This window comes from Grammomys surdaster, unplaced genomic scaffold (assembly GCF_004785775.1).
Source record: "Grammomys surdaster isolate TR1022 unplaced genomic scaffold, NIH_TR_1.0 373, whole genome shotgun sequence".
NCBI classification, from domain to species: domain Eukaryota; kingdom Metazoa; phylum Chordata; class Mammalia; order Rodentia; family Muridae; genus Grammomys; species Grammomys surdaster.
In genome coordinates, this window is record NW_021604792.1 from 99,513 (window position 1) to 119,385 (window position 19,873).

General features: G+C 41.0%; 1 long non-coding RNA gene across 4 annotated transcripts in view; it reads left to right on the forward strand.

Annotated features, from left to right (window-relative positions):
• The first annotated feature begins 6,771 nt into the window (after positions 1 to 6,771).
• The window catches only part of LOC114632354, an 88,489-nt gene continuing 75,387 nt past the window's right edge, over positions 6,772 to 19,873 (forward strand). Inside the window, exon 1 of one of the 4 annotated variants that reach the window (XR_003713087.1) lies at positions 6,772 to 6,946. This is a non-coding gene — a long non-coding RNA (uncharacterized LOC114632354). The remainder of the gene's footprint in view (positions 6,947 to 19,873) is intronic. The other 3 variants (XR_003713078.1, XR_003713084.1, XR_003713079.1) reach the window with 3 other exon arrangements.

Here is a 19,873-nt window from a genome sequence, read left to right on the forward strand (position 1 = left end):
TCTTATTGCTCTAGCTAGAATTTCAAGTACTATGTTGAATATATAGACAGAGAGTAGACAGCTTTGTCTTGTCTTTGATTTTAGTGAGATTGCTTTAAGTTTCTCTCCATTCAATTTAATCTTGGCTATTGACTTGCTGTATATTTATTTTATTATGTTTAGGTATGCATCTTGTATCACCGATCTCTCCAAAACTTTTTAAATAAAAGGTTGTTGGATTCAGTCAAAGGCTTTTTCAACATCTACTGAGATGAACATGTGATTTTTTTCTTTCAGTTTGTCTATATGGTGGATTACATTGATAGATTTTTAAATATTGAGCCTCCCATGCATCATAGGGATGAGATATTATTGATCAGAGTAGATGATGTTTTTTGATGTGTACTTGGATTCAGTTTGCAATTATTTTATTGAGTATACTTGCATCAGTGTTTATAAGGAAAATTGGTCTGAAGTTACTTGTTTCTTGTTGTTCAATTTCTCTGTTTGAAATTTGTCTGCATGACCTATCTGTTTTGTGAGAGTAGGGTGTCTAAAGTCTCCCACTATTAAATTGTGGGGTTTACTATGTGATTTGAGCTTTCATATTGATTCTTTTGTTAATGTGCATAGCCTTGCATTTAGGGTATTGATATTCAGATTTGAGATGTAAGATTGGTGGATTTTTTTTAAAAGTCTGAAGTGTCATTCCCTGTAGGATTAGATGTTTCAAGGCCTAATTTAATAAGGGTTCTTAAATCCTTCAATCTTCCCTCTAGCCCAATACCCAGAAGAGATAGTGAGAAAGAAAGTTAATAGTGGAAAGTGGGTTGTGGGCCTGTTTAGAAATAATTCTTTGAATCTAGTCCAGTCTTTGTTGTCAGCAGTCTACTACTCTAGCAAAATAACAACAAAAATCTGCAGGTGCAATCCAGTCCACTGGGGAGTCACCACTCATGAATCAACACTGGCAGTTAAATCCAAAAGGACATGGGAGGCTCCACCAATCAGCCTGAATCCAAGGAAGCAGCAAGAATCTGCCATAATATTGCAAGAAGTTCTATGGAATCACATCAAGCAAAACTAAGCAACGTGATTCAAGATATATGAATAGATGAATGTCATCAGGAAGACTAGTGAAGCAGAGCTAGATGACCCAATGCCAGAGTCTCCTCTCACAGCCTAAGAGGTCATATTTCTATTCTTTCTAAACATTATTCATTCTCTCATGTGTTTGCTTCAGCAAAACATGCTTTTAGCTGTCTGCCCCAGCAAAATATCATACAACATAACTTAGTTCCCCAAGAAGCCAGAAATTTCCATTTCAATTCTGAATCATCTCTTTTGATTAACTTTGATTGACAGTCTATTTTACTAAATATGTGAATAACTACTCCAGCTTGATTCTTGGGTCAGTTTGCTTGGAATGCCATTTTACAACCCTTTACTGTGAGGTAATGTCTATTTTTTTTTACGGTGATTTGTTTTTACTCTATGAAGCAGAATGATGGATTCTGGTTTTGCATCCATTCTGATATTCTATGTATTTTTATGGGGGAAATGAGCTCATTTATATTCAGAGATATTAATGAGCAATGATAATTAATTCCTTTTGTTTTGATGTTCATGATATTGGTTGTGTTAGTGTGTGTGTGTTTTCCTTATTTTGTTTTAACTGATGTGGAATTATTGACTTTGTTTTCTTGTGTGTAGTTACCTCTTTGGTTTGGTGTTTTACTTCAAGTATTTTCTGGGATAGATTTATGTATAGATATCGTTTAAATTTATTATTTCTTGGAATATCTTGTTTCCTCCATCTATAGTGACTGAGACTTTTGCTGGATCTAGTGGCCTAGGTTGGTATCTGCCATTTCTTAAAGGCTATAAGATATCTGTTCAGGTCTTTCTAGACTTAGAGTCTGTTGAAAAGTCAGGTGTAATTCTGATAGTCTGCCTTTGTATGTCAATTGGCCCTTTTTCCTTTGAAGCTTTTAATATTCTTTATTTGTTCTGGAGATTTGTGGTTTTGATTATTATATGGCAGGAAGATGTTCTTTTCTGGTCAAATGTAATTGGTTGTCTGTAAGTATCTTGTTTGTTTTGGGGCATATCTTTGTTTAGGTTGGGGAAATTTTCTTCTATCATTTTGTTGAAAATATTTTGTGGTCCTTGAAGTTAGGATTCTTCACCTTCCTCTATCTACCTATTATTTTTAAGTAAGGTCTTTCTACAGTAGCCAAAATTTCCTGAATATTTTCTGTCAGGAATTTTTTAGATTTTATATTTTCTTTGAACAGTGTATTGATTTCCTCAATCATAATTTCTGTGCCTGATATTCTTTCTTCACTATCTTGTATTTCATTTGTGATATTTGAATCTGTTGTTCATGTTCTCTTCCCTAGATTTTTCATCTCCAGGATTCCTTTAGATTCTGTTTTGGTTTCTTGTTTGTTTGTTTGTTTCCTGTTTCTATTTCCATTCTCTAGTTTTGAACAGTTTTATTCATTTATTTCACCTATTTAATTGTATTTTCCTTTGCTTCTGTGTGAGATTTATTCAATTCTTCTTTAAAGGCTTATTTTATTTTTGTAAGGTTGGATTTAAAATAATTTACTTGTTCTTCAGTCCTGTTAGAATATCTATGGATTGCTGTAGGTGAGATAGCTTTGCTACAAATGTGTCATTTCCCCTGGCTCTGGGTGTCTGTGTTCTTATATGGACCTTTAACCATCTGGTTGTACCTGGATGCTCCTGGTGTAACAGGTATCAGAAGTCATGCCTTATCTGGACATTCCATGTGCAGCAGATCTCCTGTGGCAGCCTTGGACTAATTGTTCTTGATGTTACATGTCTGACTATTCCTTGTTTGGCAGGCCTTGTTGTTCCTTGTTCTGAAGGCTAAATGGAGTCCAGTAGAGCAGTGGCCAGACATTTGAGCTAGGGGAGAGCCAGAAGTTAACTTAGGGCAGCTGGGTATGCCTGGGGATGGATAGGGGAATAGGGAGTAGGAGATCTGACCTGGATGTTCCTTGTTCCATTGTTTAGTGAGCCTAGTGGCAGCAGGGCAGTGGCTAGACAATGGAGCTCCAGGAAAAGCCAGCAACTGGCACCCAGGGATAAATCTATATACAAAAAGTTTAGAATTCAAACAAGACATAATTTTAAAACATCCCTGTAATAAAAAATTAGTAGGAGGATGTTGATATGGCCTAGTGATTAATAGCACTTGCTGCTTTAGGAAAGGCCCCAAGTTCGGGTGCCAGTGCACATGTGAGTGATGCACAACCACCTGTAACTCCAATTCTGGGGATCAAACATCCTCTTTTGAAGTATGTGGACACCCACTGAGACACATAAATAAAAATAATAAGTAAGATTTTTTAAAAAAGACTGTTTTCCATGAAGAAATAAAGGGTCTTCCCCACACTGAGGGTTGTTCTGCTTATCCAGGATTTTGATATGGCTGTATTGACATGAAGTTCTGGTTATTCAGTCCAGAGTTTCACTGTGAACAAACAAACTAAAAAGCTCAAAAAACTACGCACTCCCTACTGATGAATCTAAATACAAACTAGAAAAGGAACTTTTGCAATAGGCCAGGAAAGCAGGATTGATTAATCCTCAGTGATGTGTAGAATGCCCTATGTATCTGCCTTGTGTGGCTGATGTACTAGATTCACATGTTTCCCACAAAGGATATTCTGTTTCAAAAGAAAGTCTTGTATAAAGGACAGAGCCATTGAAAGAGAATGCAGCTTCATATTTGTCAATCTAAATGTTAAAAGGATTTAATGCTAATTTATAAAAGCTTTCTCAGAAGGAATAAGTATATCTTCAGTGAAGCCCAGCTGAGTCCAAACAACTGAAGCCATGACAGACTTTGTACCAAAAACTGAACACTTTTTTTTTTAGACATGGTCAATAACCTCAGGTTAAGGCATTGTATGGTGCCTCTTGGGTCTTTAGAGCCAGCCGAATGGTTAAGGCTTGCTGTTTCTGTCTTGTGAGTGAGAGCAAAATATGTACCCAGGTCATCATTAATCTGAATATGCTTCAAATGCTGACTATCTGTGATTTGTTTGGCTCATTGATGTATGGGCAGGAAGATGTGCCAAAGAATGTCCCTATCAACAGCAATAGAGGAAAGGTTAATTTGATATGGAGGAACTACTTTCTTTTGGAAACAACATTACAAACCATTGTTAACTATAAGTGGTGAAATACTCTGTCCTATAACTGCTTCTCAGCTGTAATTATTAGTATTCTAGGAAGGCTGGAAACCTAGCCAAAGACCAGGAATGGGCAGAGTACCATCTAGTTTATGGCTCAGGTTCTGTTAAACCACCTTGGACTAAAGAAGTACAGGAAGTTTTAGAGCAGTCTGGAATTCTCTTCTAAAGCTGAGGCTCAAGATGGCAGGAAATTTTCATCAGAGACTTGGTATACATCACGTTTCAGCAAGCCCGTGGTGTGCTAGTTTTAAAGGTCTACCTAAAGCTGGCATGTTGGCATAGTTTGCAGTGTGTAGTTGATTGGAAATCTATTGCAACAAATGCAGACTAGGGAAAGACAGAAAGTTAAGACACCTGGACGAAAATCTTTATCTTGGGTGTATATTAAAACTTATACATCTGTGGTCCTGGTAGTTGGGACAGTTTAAAAAGTCTCAAGACCAAGGCAGGAAGGCAAAGTGTACGCCCTCACGAATAGGCAATAGACAGGGATGTTTAGGCAGTTGACCAACAGTCTTATGTGAAATCCTTTTGATCTCTAACAGATGGATCCAAGTTGTAACTCTTTCAAACTTACATGCATTATTTAAGTATACTAAAAAAGACAAAGGTCTTTTGTATAATGGTGTTACCATTGTTTGTAATCTGTACTGAAATCTTCATTGCAAAAAAATTAGTTAACAAGTGTTTATAAACAGCTCTAGTGGGGTAATGCCTTTAAATCATAGCAAAATCTTGGGGACCCCAAAAATAATTTTGGATTTAGAAACATGAACATTTTTAATTTTTTCCTCTGTCCAGAGGGCTAGATATTTTATACATACATACATACATACATACATACATACATACATACATATTTGTACATGTGTGTGCGTGTGTGTATGTGTGTGTGTTGTCTCCAACCTATGTATCTGTTCTGCTCCAAAACTAGCTGTACTTCTCTGTAAGTCTCCATCTATACACACACATATATGGAGAGAAACATATTTTAGCACAATGAGAAACACGTTTAAGTTTATATTTTGAAGACATCTTAAGGAAATTCAAATTTTTTAGCCTCTGGAGGGTAGTCATTGCATTGCTAGAACTAGATTAACAGCTTATCAATGCTCTATTGATTAGTGTTAAAACTCTGAGCTTCTTTAATATAACAATAGTATAACAAGAGGTAAAAAAACAATTCTAAAAAAATCTATTTTTAATTTTTCACTTATGTTAAATTATTTTCTCAGACACTTACAACATGTATTTACATTCCTCAAATTATTTTTTTCAGACACTCACAACTTACATGTTTTCATATCCTCAGGAATTTATAACTTTCATTTATATAACTTAAATTACTTTTTTATATCCTGGTAGCTTATTTAAGCTCTTATGTCCTTAGCCCTTTATATTCGTACACTAAATCATTTCCCTAGACTCTCATAGCATATGTAAACTCTAACTTTTTAATATAGTTATTTACAGTGATGCATAGTTGGTGGCTAGTTGAAAAATACGGAACTAAAATAAAAGAATAATAAATTATATTAAGACCTGTTTTGTGAGTTTATTTCTTTTAGTGTAAGCCTGTCTGATTAAGTCCACTGTTTTTTTTTTCTTTTCTTTTCTTTCCCTTTGTTTATTTGTTGTTGTTTATCTTTTTAATCATTGGGTCTAGCAGCTCTTTAAAATCAAAATGGTAAGCCTGGTTTTAACTTACAAAATTGACTTACAAGGGAGTATAGCCATTGGTAGAGGAGTTTGATGCTTACTGTTCTGAAACTAATAACGGCACAGTTATCCAGCACCGTCAATAGAAATTTGAGGAGAATAAATTTGACTAGAAAATATAATCCATTTGGCCTTTGTATCAATTGAAACAGCAGACACTTACCTGATGATTACCATAGACCCTCCATGGTGGTCTTAGGAGCAGGGGTTGTCAGTCATTGGTATTCACACATGACAACATTAGCCACAGATTTTCCTGTGCATGAAGAATTAATGGACTGATCTACCTTGGTGAGGCAAAGAGAGACACTCAGTTCTCCAGTGTCCTTCTTGTCCACAATTTGTGCAGTGTCCTGGTAGAGAGTGAAGCATAGAATAGTTCTTTGCCAGTGGTTATTGTTGTCACAATTCATGGGGAGCCATTTGTGCCCCATCAGATTCTTTGAAGGAGACCTATTAGCTGACTGAAGAGTCTGGCAGTTTCACCTATCATGAGAAGCTTTTATTATTAACCATTTTAGATACCATATTGAGCAGATCGCTGAGAAGTTTAAGGGTCAAAATTTAACTTATTACATATACTAGATTTTAAATGAAATTTATTTGTTTGTAGTTACTTGCTTTAAGCTTAACCTTGAAAACAGACACTGTGGTTCATGATCCACCTCTCCTGGTGGGGTGTCTGGCTGCCTCAGGTAAACACCAGTTCAGAGAGAGCAGGGCAAAGTCCAAAAAGGTTTGGGCCTGAAGAAGTGTGCTTCTTCCAACTGTGGCATCAGAAATTGCTGTATGTTAATTTGAGGAGAGTTAAGCTCAGTCCAGGACAAATAGAGTCCGCAGGGCTCCAGTCCAGATGGGGATGCTGGAAGTGTTACAGCTCTTAGAAAAGGCATAAAGAACTTTGTGCCACCAGCACAGGACAGGAGGCTGGGTCATGGGTCCTGCAGTAGCTACACCTGCTGTGATATCTGGAGCTCATACTCTGATGTGAGAGTCTGCAAGTCCTGGCTAGTCAGGTGGGTCCAATGTCCAACAATGATTGCTGGTGGAGTCTTAGGAGGGGCTTCTCCCAAGTGTTACAGCTCAGTAGAAACAAATCACAGGATCCTGGCTAGTTAGGTGTGTCCATTGTCCAACAATGATTGTTGGTGGTGTCTGAGGAAGGGCTTCCCCCAAGTGTTACAGCTCAGTAAAAACAAACAGTCTTAAACAATCCTTGGTAAAAAAATAAATAAATAACTTGTGCACTGTATGTCATGTGGACAGGGACTGCTTGAACCTCTGGGAGTGGAATGGGATTTGGGGGATAAATACATGCTTTTGGCTGAGGCTAAGTTGCTGGTGGAGGTCTTTTTGTGTGGGGAAGAATTCACCGTGTTGTACTCTATGACTGACTGCTTGCTATCACCTGGTTTGAAATCCTGGTCACATGTCTCAAGGCAGCCATAGAACCGTGCATAGGTTGGAACAAAGGACCCCAGCCTCCCTTTTCTGTCTTTGGAAACTCAACAGCCATTGGTTGAGCTCCTGTCTTAGGATGGTGAGGCCTCCCAGTTTGGGGCAAGGGTCTTGAAGTGTTCTCTTACCCATCATTGACTATCCGGCTTAGCACGTAAGTTAGGGGTTAATCCTCATCAGACTTGATGACAGAGGTTTTGGAGTCTCCTACTTCCAGCCTGTAATAACGGACCTGTATGGGTTTCATTTGAATAGCATCTACCGATTGTTGTACAAAAGCCATCAGTTTGTTGAACAGCGTGAACCCAAGAGACAAGAGACTTAGCAATGCCTGAATGGTTAGTGCAAAAGCAACACTGTTTTTAGGGTAGCATATAACTCCCTCTGTTGGAGAAGTAAAAAGTATAACCCTCTTCTATTCTGTAGCACTATTTCAGCTAAGAAGGATAATGAATTTTACAAATGCATTATAGCAGATTCCATTCTTTCTAAATCTAAATCTATAGAAGTATAGAACTGATCATAGCTTTGATCTTAACAAAACAAATAAAAAAAATCCCCATTCCTGTCCCAGTCAATCCTAAACCCAAAAAACAATTATAGTAACTGTGGTGATGGGTTTTCTCCTGAGTCTAAACAATGTACCCCACTAAATCATAAATCAGGGAACCAAAAGTCCAATAGAGCCACCCTGGAGGTGTGGGTGGTGATTTCTTCTGCAATGAGAACTTCCCAAGTCCAGTATGCTGGTTGATCCGCTCCTGTTTGAAGACAATTGTGAAGCATCATCATGTTTCCTATAAAGAAACAAAAAATACGATTCTCAGGAAGTTTCTCCTCCCTGGATTTGTTATTGTTGTCTATTTGTTTGATCAGTCTCTCTGGCAGCCAGCATGCGGCATCTGCCGTTTGGGAATATATGCAGACAGAACCTCTTCCCCAGATAAGCACTGGATCTGGCCCATTCCAGGTTCCAGTTAATGGGTCCTTCCAGAGGACTGTTGCAAAATTCTTTTTGGTATCAGGATGCCAGAATCTATCTGCAGCAGATTTTTCTTCAGAATCCAAAGTTAAAAATTTAAAATAGAGTGTGATGAAGGATATTTCTGGGGGATCCCTTAATAGGGTACCATTCCCCATTTTTAATTTTTTTGAATTTACATTTAATGGTTTGATGTGCCCTTTCTACCATACCTTAGCCCTATGGATTATATGGGATACCTGTTTTATGTAGTATTCCCAATTTTTCACAAAATTGGTGGAAACTGGAGCTTGTATAACCTGGGCCATTGTCATTCTTGATCTGTTTTGGCACACCCAATACAGTGATTGTAGCAAGCATATGATTGATCACATGTTTGCTTGCTTCTCCAGTTTGTAATGTCACATAAATGAAACCACTGTATGTATCTACACATACATGTATATATTTTTTATTTCCAAATTCATTATAATGGGTAACATCCATTTGTCAGAGACTGTTTGGTATCAGTCCCTTTGGATTCACACCTAAATGAGGAACTGGTAAAAGTTTAACACATGATTGACATTGTTTGACAATTTGTCTAGCTTGTTCTCTGGTAATTTTAAACATGACCTTTAAAGTTTTAGAATTAAAGTGATGTAACTCATGAGCCTTTATGGCCTGTTCTAAGTTAGATGGCAGATCTGATAAAGTCACTGCGGCTATATGAGTGGCTAGATCTGCCTTGGTGTTTCCTTCAGCGAGAGGACCTGGTAGCCCAGTGTGGGCTCTCAGGTATCCTATAAAGAATTTACACTTTCTCCTCAAAATTAATTGTTGGCAGTGTAAAAAACAAATCAGCTGCTTCTGAGGAGTGTTTTATTTGTGCAGCAGTTTCTAGCCAAGGAATAGATTGAACTATATATGAACTATCTGTGTAAATATTAATGGTTTGATTTGGAAATGCTTGAAACACAGCAACAACAGCATGTAATTCAACCAATTGAGCTGACACAGCTGATGTAGCAAAGGAAATTACTTGATCCTTAAAGGCATAAGCAGCTGTTCCTGATGAGGACCCATCAGTGAAAACTAGCAATGCTTCCTTTATAGGTACATGCACAGTACGAGATGGAAAAACAAATGCATGGCAATTACAAAATTGAACTAATTTGTCTGGTGGATAGTGGTTATCTATTTGACCACCAAGTGAAGCACATGCTATAGGCCAAACTTCAGAACTCTGCATAAGCCAATTAACCTGATGTCTTGTATATGGTTGTACTATGACATCAGGATCATTTCCAAAATATTTTCGACTGTTATCTCTGCCTAACATAATCATATCTGCTACAGCTGCATAGTATGGATAAAGAATCTTTTTAGGGGATGAGGGAAGATGAACCCATAATATGGGTGCAGTTTGCCAAAAAACTGCAGTAAGAGATAGTTTAGTGTTAAAAATAAGAAAGTATAAAGGCTTAGAATAATTAATATGAGTTACAAATTGGGATGAAATAGCATTCTCAACCTTCCATAAGGCTTTTCTACCCTCTTCTGTTATAGCCCTGCCAGACTTAGGGTCAGGATCTCCTTTGAGAATGTCAAACAAAGGTTTCAACTTTCCTGTCATACATTTCAAATATAATCGTAGCCAATTAATATCTCCCAATAGTTTTTGAAAATCATTAAGTGTCTTAAGGGAATCAGTCCTCAAGGTGGCCTTACTGTTAATAATATGTGGACCATTAATCTGAAATCCTAAATAAGTATATGGACTTGTAATTGTACCTTTTCTGGTGCTATTTGTAACCCTTCAGTCTGTAAAGCTGTTTTAAGATCATCAAAGCACTGGAGTACCTGTTTTCCATCTTTTCCCGCTATTAAAATATCATCCATGAAATGAATCATGTAGATTTGCTTCCACATGGTTCTAACACTCTCTACGGCAGAAGCCACAAACTTTTAGAACAAGGTAGGACTGTTAGCCATACCCTGAGGCAAGACCTTCCATTGATATCTGTTCATAGGTTCTCTAAAGTTTATAGAGGAAACACTAAAAGCAAAGTGCTTTCTATCATTAGGATTCAAAGGGATAGTAAAGAAACAGTCTTTTAAATTTATAACTATTTTATAATAGCCTAAATGTATGGCCACTGGTGTGGGCAGCCCAGGTTGTAAGGCTCCCATCAGAATCATGGTCGCGTTAACAGCCATCAAGTCTTGCAACAATCTCCACTTTCCTGACTTTTTCCTAATGACAAATATTGGGGTATTCCAGGGAGAGTTACTCTCCTCTAAACATCCTGCCTATAATTGCTTCTGCACTAGCAATTGAGCAGCTTGCAATTTTTCGGTGGTTAGGGACCACTGATCCACCCAGATGGGTGAGTCCTCCTCCCAGGTGATGGAATTGCCACAATGCCCTAGGGGTGCAGCTGAATCAATAGCCCCCATCAAAAATACCCCAAGCCTCTTCTTCCAGAGTTACCATGGACCTCAATAGGATGAGCAATCCCATTTTCACTTTTTCCTAATCCTTTCCCTGGAGAAAATCCAGAGTTTATCATTTGAACCGTGATTACTTCATTAGGGCTGCACATAATCAATCCCAACTGGGATAATAGATCTCTGCCCCAGAGATTAGTGGGAAGGCCTGGGATGACATAGGGTTGTATATTCCCTGTATTTCCTTCTTTATCTTTCCATGTCAGCACCTTAGAGCTTTGCTGTGGTTTTTGACTTTGGCCAATACTCCTTAAATTGGTTAAAGTTGGGGTCAGAGGCCAGGTGGCAGGCCAATCGCTTTGTTTGATAATTGCCACATCAGCTCCTGTATCAACCAAACCTTGGAATGCCTCCCCATTGAGCAATATTGTCATCATAGGTTTTTGTTTAACTATAGGCTGTACCCAGTATGCATCAGAGGAACCAAAGCCTTGATCCCCTCTCTTAGGACTCTTATATTTGTGATTAGTAGGAAACAATGGAAGTAACAATAGTTGAGCTATCCTCTTTGTTTTAGGAATAGTGACTATATTCTGTATTGCCTTGGCCATTACCTTAATCTCACCTTGATAATCATTGTCTATAACTCCAGGGAAAATTTGTAGTCCCTGCATAGTAGCACTGCTTCTTCCCACTATCAGGCCAAACACATTTGGATGGAGTGGTCCAAACACTCCAGTGGGTAAGGCCTGAGGTCCCATTTCTGGGGTTAATACTGTGTGGGTGGCAGAACTGAGGTCTAGTCCTGTGCTTCCTGGTGTTGCTCGACTAAGTTCTGAAAGGGATTGTTGTTTGCTGGTATGATATTGACTGGCCCCATAAGCCTGTTTTGGCTTGTGTTGGCTCGGGGCCTGGGGCTGGCCCCTGTTCCTGTTTCCCTGATTATGTGAAAATGTGTTTCCTTGTGCAACTGTCTTGGACCTACATTCACTAGCCCAATGCCTTCCACGTTTGCAACGTGGGCATAGGTCAGGCTTGCCACATTTAAAGCAGGCCTTTTTGTCTCTGCTTGCCAAAAAAATCTCTTACTGATTGTCCTTGCATGGCAGCTGCCATAGCTAAACCTTTTTGGTAGGAGGGCCCTATGTCAGAACAGAGTCTGATATATCCAGTAAGGTCTACCTCTTTCCTATAGGGTCTAATTGCCGCTTGGCAAGCAGGATTGGCATTTTCATATGCAAGTTGTTTCACATAATCTACACCTGCCTCTGCATTACCAAAAAATCCTTCCTGCTGTTGTCATTAATTGATGAACAAAATCAGAAAATCTTTCGTCAGGCCCTTGTCTAACTGAGGTCAAAGATGCACCAGGGTCTCCCTTTACCAGGAGTTTGCGCCAAGCCTTCATGGCTGCATTTCGAATTTGAGCGAATAAGCCTGGGTCATATTGCATCTGGTTATCACCAGAAGCAAACTGCCCTTCTCCTACTAAGGCTTCAAAGACCAACCATTACCTGCCTGAATGTTTCTCCTAGCTGTCTCTTTACAATTCTCATGATACTCTGATTTCCAAATAAGATAATCACCACCGCTAAGAACTGCTCTCACTAGAGTATTCCAATCACCAGGACTCAGCCACTCCTCTGCAACAGATTCTAAGATTGCAAGAGTAAAGGGATCAGTGGCACCGTATTGTGCCACCAAATTTTTTAATTCTTTAATAATTTGAAAATTAAGCCCTGTGTGATGTCTCCAAGCAACCCCTTGAGTGTCTCTAGTCTCTGATACAGGGAAAACCTCAGTCTCTCCCTCCTCTGGCTGATCTGTGGCTGAACTAAAACCAGAGTGCAGGGGCTGCCTTTGGACTCTGGGTTGAGGGACTCAAGGACCTGAGGGATTTTCTTTGCCCTCTCGAGACATCTTCCCTGTCTTTAATTTTTGTAGCTTATTAATTAAGTCCTGATATTCTTTTTCTAACTCTTTTGTTGTTTAAGCAGAGAAATTTTGTCCTATAACTCTTCTCTGGGATCTACAACCACCATCTCCATAGCAGGAGCATCTGGAGGTGGAGGAGCAGAGGGAGGGGGGCTTTGGGAAGAGGACCATTCAGTAATTTTTGGCTGCCTCTTCCTCTAGGTCAGCACAATCTGGCTCTGACAAATCGATTATTTCAACCTTTGGTCGTATTTTGGATTCTATGCTTTTCTTTTTCTTTTGAACATGAAAGACAGCATTTAAACAGCAAAACAGAAGCAAACAATTAACACACATAAGCAGCAAACAACAAAACAAAAACAGAGTTGAAACTTAGGACAGGAGAGTTGAATTCAGGCTGACTTATTTCTTGCCCCATTATCATTACTATGACCTACTGGTCTCCACATGGCAGGTTCCCATGGCAATCTCCTCTGTTTCACTTCTGAATTTTCAGTCGACCCTTCTTCTGGTAATGTCCCTCACTGGGCCTCTCGCTCTTGCTGCCTTGTGTTGAGCGCCACTTTGTAACAGCTCGTTCTGCTGCTCTGGTCCACGGGTCAAAGCCTACCAAGAGAGAGAGTGGGGACAGAGACATGAAGAATGGAGACAAGACAGGGAGTCTGATCTGGAGACGAGACAGAGTCTGCTCTGGAGATGAGACAGAGTCTGGTCTGTTCTCTCCTCAAGTCTCTCCTTTTATATATCTCCTTAAGTCTCACCTTGAGTCTCGCCTTGAGTCTCACCTTGAGTCTCGCCTTGAGTCTCGCCTTGAGTCTCTCAAGTGCTGGGATTAAAGGCATGTGCCACCACTGCCTGGCCTTGGTTGAAAGGAAATCATGGGTATATCAAGATAATTATCAGAGTGTGCTCAGCTGTTGTAGGCTGTTGAAAACAAGTCTCTTGTCAGGGTATATGGCTCAAGATGGCTGCAAAGATGATAGCCACTTTCTGCTCAGAGTCAGCTCTCAACATGTAGTAAGCATTAGGCTACTTGGAATCAAGCACGTCATGGTGTGATGTTGAGATCCTAGAAAGGCAAAGGTGTTTGAGGAAATTTTAGTCTTAGAAGTCACCTTTGAGTCTGTTTTGGATGGCTGAGGAAGAAAAACATCATTTTAATTATGTAGGCAGCAACAATTTGTCTGTAAAAGGAAACTAGTTGTTAATTAAGAGCCGAAAGATGGTGATCAGCATGTTGATTTAACCTGCCACGCAGGTTTTCCACTTACACAATGAGTCCAGGATTTCAAGAGACACGTGGAGATATATTGACATGGCACTGGGTTTGGATGGTGGCGAGCTCTCCCAAAAAATGTCAGAAGGGGTTTGCTTATATTGGAAGCGGGCTTGGCTTTTAGGTAATACGTAAATCTTGAGGCAGAGACCTGTTAGTCTCATGCCTTACGTGACCTAGCAAGGGGGCTGTATGTTAGGTCTCTGGGTTCTGGGGGCGTGGCCCAGGATTCCACACCCCCACAACCCACCCTTTTTTCTTTCATAAAAGGAGGGGTATCTCTGAAGGTGGAGATATAATGTAGGTCACATGTGGGGATGTTTCTCTCATGTGACAAATGACTGTGGGCCCCTCTGTGGAAGGGACTGTGGAAGGCTGAAGCTGAGAGAGCCAGAAGGCTTGGGAGGGCCGAAGCACCTTCCGCCTCAGAGACTAGGGTGCAGGTCTTCTAGGCTATTCTACCAGGCTTTCGGGCCTTCACAGCCTGCCACCCACAATTCCCTCTCTCAGGAGAGGTGTCATCTGTAGTGAAAATAAAAGAAAATACCACACAGACAAGGGTTTGTGTAGTATAACCAAGCCAAGGGTAATGGGAATTGAGAGTTGTGTTGGGAAAGCAAGGAGTCATTGAATCAAATAAATACATATTGTACAATTTGATAGTAATGACATCTGATTAATCTAAATAGACATTATGATTTCCTCACAAACACGTCACTTCAGCTATGTGACTTTGGCAGGAGTTCATCTGTAGTTGGTAGCGAGCATCTCTGGATCTTCAGTCAAACGAGATGACTGGTAGAAGGCAGCAAGGCAGGTTCCAGGAGGTGGCGCTGTCTCGGTGTCAGCTTATCTCTGTTGGGTCTGTGGGTATAATCACAGGGAAGCAGCATCTCTGGCTGGGAGATATCTGGAAAGCCAAAGGTGTTTGAGGAAATTGGATGGCTGAAGGAGAAAACATTGTGTTAATAATATCTGGGGTAGGCATCCACAGTTTGTCTGTGAAGGAAAATTAGTTGTTAATTAAAAGCTGAAAGATGGTGGTCAGCATGTTGATTTAACCTGTGGAAGTAGATTTAGATGACTTTCAAACCTTGAAGAGATTTTAAAAATTGAAAAAAAATGTTGGGAATATATCATGAGTTTTAGAGAGAAAAGGATCGATTTAAACAAAAAGTGAAAAATTTTGGGTTGAAAAGAACGAACACTGTTGTTTAGGCATTCCTGTTGGGGGGAAAAGGCATTAATGGTGAATTTAGAAGTAGTAGAGGAGAGGCCTGCCCTGCCATGTGGTGGCTGGGCTACCATGTGGTGGCTGGGTGCTCTAGCAGAGAAGCCAAGGAATTCCCCCTTTTGTTTTTCTTAGGAATCTAAAATGTAGAAAAAAAAGGCCAATCTTGAAGAAAAGCTCAAAGCAAGAAATATGGGTGTTTGGTAGGAAAGTCAGAAGGAGTAAAAGGCTGCGTGAAACTGAGCCATTGTGGGGAGACACCTGGAAGCTAGCAAACACAGTAGCTCTTGGGAGAAGCTGGCGGCTCTCAGTCAGAGGGGGAGGGGAAAACAAGCAGCAGCAGTTTCTCTTGGCTCAGCCTGGAGTTTTAGGCAGAGTTCGAAAAGCTGACCCCTGGGGGAGGGGCAAACCTCTTGGCAGGCAGAGCACGGGAGATTTTGGGGGGGGTAAAGAATGGAGATTAAGGAGTCTCCAACATCTTGTAGGGAACACGTGGAGAAAGAAACTTAGTTTTTTGAATTAGGCAGAAGTTAGATTGTAGTTAACAATTAGAAAAAAAGATGTTAGCCAGGAGCACAAGAAGGAGAGAGAGTGTAAGTGGAGATGGATGGACAGAGATGTAATTCACAGCTCTTGCAGGCGCCAGCGGGGAGAGCTTCTGTGCTAGCTTTGCGCACATTGTCCACCACTAACTGGGGGACAGATGGTGGCCCGTGTGCCTTGGGAGTGAGTGGACATGGAGTTGTCTATGTCTCTTGTCTAGAGCAAATGTCTCAGGGAGGCGGAGATCACTGCAGTGGAGAAACCGGGGCAGAAAGCTTGGTGTTTGGGCAGGAATGAACTAGTGAGATCTCAGCGGGCATGGGTGTAAGACCCTCGTTTCTCTGCTCTGGACCCTAAACGCCACGGAGGGAGAGCACAGCATGGCAGAGATTGTGGGGGTGTGTGGCTGTGTGTCTGAACACACCAGCATGCCGATTCGGCCTCTATTTTAAGGGTCTGTGGGCATGCAGTAAAATAGAAGCAAGACAGCGTATGCAGCAGCGGTGTGTGCTGGGAAAACAGGAGTCTAGACACCGCGTCTCGTTGGAAGTGACTCGTTCATTCCTGGAGTCCATGGGTGTTGGTGGTCCACATTGGCATGCTAGATGTGGGTCAAGGCTCACGCCTGGGGGTCACAGGTGGCGGCGCAGGGCAGCTCTCAGCACTTTCTGTTAATGGTTTGGTCTCACCTGCGCAGTGCGGCTTGAACAGCCCACACGCTGCCAGTGACTACAGAGACGCTGGGCACGGGGGACATGGTGCAGGCCAGGGTCTCCGTGAAGGCAGTGTACGAGCCGCTGTTGTCAGGAGAAAGTGTCACACAGCCCGCTAGAGCGCAGAGAGCACTGGGGAGGGAGGAAAAGACTTCTCTCCCCCCAACCCCACCACGAGGGTTTTCCACTTACACAATGAGTCCAGGATTTCAAGAGACATGTGGAGATTTATTGACATGGTGGTGGGTTTCGATGGTGGCAAGCTCTCCCAAAAAGTGTCAGAAAGGGTTTGCTTATATTGGAAGCGGGCAGGGCTTTTAGGTAATACGTAAATCTTGAGGCAGAGACCTGTTAGTCTCGTGCCTTATGTGACCTAGCAAGGGGGCTGTATGCTAGGTTTCTGGGTTCTGGGGGCATGGCCGAACACCCAGGATTCCACAGCCCCACATGTAGGGAACGATGTAGGCCCATGCATGGGCACACATGGGCATGAGTCTCTGTTGCATTGTGGGTCCGTGTGTTTGCCACAACTTGGTAGGCTGGCATTATTGCTCAGTATGGCCGGAGCACACGGGATCTTGGTTGAGTTTATTCCCTGCAACACTGCGCCCTGCCCGGAATGGAGAATTTTCACTCTGGTTACACAGGGGTGCAGAGCTCTTGGATTGGGCATCCCTGGACCAAAAGTTGGCCAGAGACTGACTGGTCTCAAGTCCTTGGTTCTCAGGACCGAGATGGGGGCATGTGGACTCACGCCAGATAACCCAGAGCCGAGAAAAAGGAGAGGGATCGGAAGAAGAAAGAGAACCTAGCAGCACCCATGGGAAAGACTGTACTTGCTTAGCAGACTCGGCGGCCTGTCCAGCTTGCTTGAAGATGTGGGTCCTCATGTCTGGAACGCAGCAGTCCTCCAGGTGAAAGATTAAGCAGCTGCAGCTTCAGTCAGCATGAGAGAAGCACAAAATCTTCAATGAGTCGATTCCTCACAGCACCGGACAAGCAGGGCAAGAAGCTCGGCTGTGTTCTGTAGCAGACTGGGGTGGCCCGGTTCTTGAAGTCCATGGGTGTCTATGCCCTACGTTGGGCGCCAAAATGTAGGGAAAAATTTAGGCTGCTGCAGTGGAGTCCCAGAGGGGCTTCAACGTGCTGCGACAGGTCCCACATGTGGGAGGAACATCTATGGTTCCAGCAGCCTGGAGGCTTTGGCGGTGGCAGGCCCCCAATGACACAAGGAAGTCCTTGGTTCCAAAAGGGTTTATTGTCATAGCGGATGGTGGATGGATCTAGGCGTACCCCCCCCCATAAAACTCAGGGCAGTCCCGAGTTATATAGGGAGGGAGAAAGGGGGAGGATCTGGGGAGGCAAGCTTAATTTGTTCCACCCTCTGACCTTCATTAGTATGTAAATCCCTAGGGCCTGAAGCCTATAGTCTGGCCTATGTGACTGAAAAATGTGATTCTATGGAGACTTTACTGCTTTTCAGGACCCTGGATTCTGGGGGTAGGGGGCGCCGAACTCCTGCTGGTTCTCACGCAGAGTCTCGGGGTTCTAGGCACCTGCTCAGCCATGAACCAGAATGTCCTTATGCAGTACCACACTTGTATACTTCATTTTTACAGAATATTACAGATATTGTGTATGCTTCAGATTATCCAAATAAGCTACTATCTTCTGTAGGCTTATATTTTTAAAAACCTACTTTAATGATGGTTCTTAAATGCATTTACAACCCTTCTAGTACACCAAAGGTAGTAGAAAGGAAAAGTTAAAAAGGAAAAGGGGGAAGGGAACCTGATTAGAAAGAGTTCTTTGGGGCTATTCTAATCTTCTGTGTCACAATATCAGTAGATTTAGATCACAGAAATCAACAGCTGTAACTCAATCCACTCACAAACACCATTAAAAAATCAGCAATGGCACTTTGATCCAAAAGAAAGTGCTAGGCTCTAACAGTCTGCCTGAGTCCACAGAAGTGGCAAGAAGCTGCCAGCATATCACAAGAAGTTCATTGGTGCATTTCTGTCTATGAAGTCAGCAAAGAAGGCAAGGGGAACCAATGGCACAGTGTTGTCAGTGAAGACCAGCATCAGCAATGCCCAAGGACGACCAGCAAAGTCAACCAATCTCACATGCTATCATTCACTGTATGGTTATAGTTATACCTTTTTCAAACATTCCATGTCCTTTCAAGCATCCTCTCTAGCAAAACATCATGTGCCCGTTTCCAGGAAGCTTCTGGAAAAACATCATTTATCTGTTCTCAGGAAAGCTACCTTCCATGTGTCTGCTTCAGCAAAATCATCCTTTTATATGTCTGCCTCAGCAAAACATGTTCTCTTAAGACAGTTTCTGGAAAAATATCACACAATTGAGTCTCCAAAGAAGCAAAAAATTTCCATTTCAATCATCTGTCAAAAACTTCTGTCACCTGAGGGATTATTTGCTAAAGAACTTAATTCAGATGATGCCAAAGATGTTTTGAATCAGAATGTCTAGTGTAGGAATGTACTTTCCATACATGTGTAATTTTGAGTATTCATGTGCATATGTGTGTGAGAGTTTCATTAACAATTATTCCCCATGCCTAGTGTATTCAGACATTTGCTCTCCAGTTATGGGCATTGTGCTGGAATTTTTGGGAGTTAGACTCTTCCTGGAGGAAGAATTTGACAGGGTGGGAAATTTCAAGTTTTGTAGTTTTGCCCAATTCCTTTTCACTCTGTTTCTGCTTCCAGTTGTGGATGAAAGGCGATCAGATACTCTCCTGCTCTTATCACCTTGTCTTCTGTGGCTATTGACATGTCTTTCCAAGCAGGGTGGACCCTATATGTATAGAACTGCAAGCCAAAATAAATAACTTTGTTCTCTGAGTTACTTTTTTGTCAGAGTATTCTATTATAGCAACAGATAAGTATTTCAGGGATAATTTAATAGAAAAAATATTTTAGTATGCGACAATAAAGCAAGTTCAACTTTTACCATCCACTATACTAAATCTGATCTCACTAGAAAATACAATATCCAAAGATATTTCCTCTCATTCACTCTGTCTTAATTTCATATATATATATATATATATATATATATATATATATATATATCACATCAGAAACAAAAGACAAACAAAAAAGTTGTGATGTTGAATGCTGATATCCTCTAACACCCACTATCTGCCACACAATTATCTCAGAGAACTGATAGGTAGAGTGAAGCTTTATTTATTCAGTGGTGGGTTTTCCAATTCATTTGCATGGCAGTTAAAATGCATTATAAGGTATGTTTTCTGATAATTATAGCTTGTGATTTTCCTAAATTTCTTTGTTTTATTCTCAATGTTTTGTACAGTATATGCAAAGAAGATGCATGTGTCATTAA